The 928-nt window shown below is 45.8% G+C and overlaps 1 protein-coding gene across 3 annotated transcripts in view; it reads right to left on the bottom strand.

Moving 5' to 3' along the window:
* POU6F1 (POU class 6 homeobox 1) overlaps positions 1-928 on the bottom strand; it is a 36958-nt gene that overhangs the window by 21823 nt on the left and 14207 nt on the right. The gene's annotated exons all lie outside the window — the stretch shown is intronic.

The following is a 928-nucleotide window of genomic DNA, read 5'->3' as shown; positions in this document are numbered from 1 at the left end:
GCTGTTCTGACCCCCAAAGATCAGGTCACACTGGAACACAGAAGCTCTGAGTTCTGCTCCAGATCTCAAAGAACCTTGACTCCAATGAGCAGAGTTAAATGGCTTGCCAAGGTGTTGGTAAACCAGGTAGGCACACAAGGTTCAGAAGGAAGGGAAAGGGGAAAGGGAGGAAAGTCATGAGTGGCTTTATTTCCCCTCTTCCTGTCTCCATGTGCGAACTTGGTAGCAAGAGTGCAGTCCCTGACCAGGGAGGTGACCCGCCAGGTGTGGCAGACCTCTCCTGTCTCACCTGCTGCTCCCCTCAGCAGCGTGTCAGTCCATCTGCCTGTCCTGCTCCCCACTCTGTCTCTGGTGGAGCCTCTCACCTCCCACGCCTCTGGCCTGCACCCCAGTTCTTGTATGCATAAATAAATACATCTTTAAAAAATCAGATCATATCATTTACCCTCCTCATATTTTTTACCTTCTCCCTCAAAAGGGGCATTTCCTAGTCAAATGTGTTGCCCCATTTCCAGCACTAGGGGTATTTTCAAGTGATTTCAAAGACACAATACTGTCTGGTGAACCTGCCCACACCCCTCACCCAGCCTATCCCAGCCTTTTCTCCTTTGACTAACTTCTGCCAGCCCTGCTCCTCTGTGGTCTCACTGACACAGAAAGAGCTTGAGACCTAAAAGCAGAAGTCCCATCTTGAGGATTGTTTCTATAACAGAGTTAGACCTCTCTAAACCTCAGTTTCCTTCTCTGTAAAATGTGCTTAAATTATAGGTAGGCCCTCTCCTGGGTTATCATAAGGATGACACTGGTAACATATATTAAAAGCACTAAAAACAGGGCTTGGCACGCACTAAACATATATGTTTGTTATTATTATTGCTGTTATATTTTATTGAAATAAAGCATGCACCTAAAACTTTTAAAAATCATA

This window comes from Condylura cristata, unplaced genomic scaffold, assembly GCF_000260355.1.
Source record: "Condylura cristata isolate star-nosed mole 26May11 unplaced genomic scaffold, ConCri1.0 scaffold00034, whole genome shotgun sequence".
Lineage (NCBI taxonomy): Eukaryota > Metazoa > Chordata > Mammalia > Eulipotyphla > Talpidae > Condylura > Condylura cristata.
Note: the sequence above shows the minus strand (reverse complement) of the source record. Positions and strands in the feature narration are given on the sequence as shown.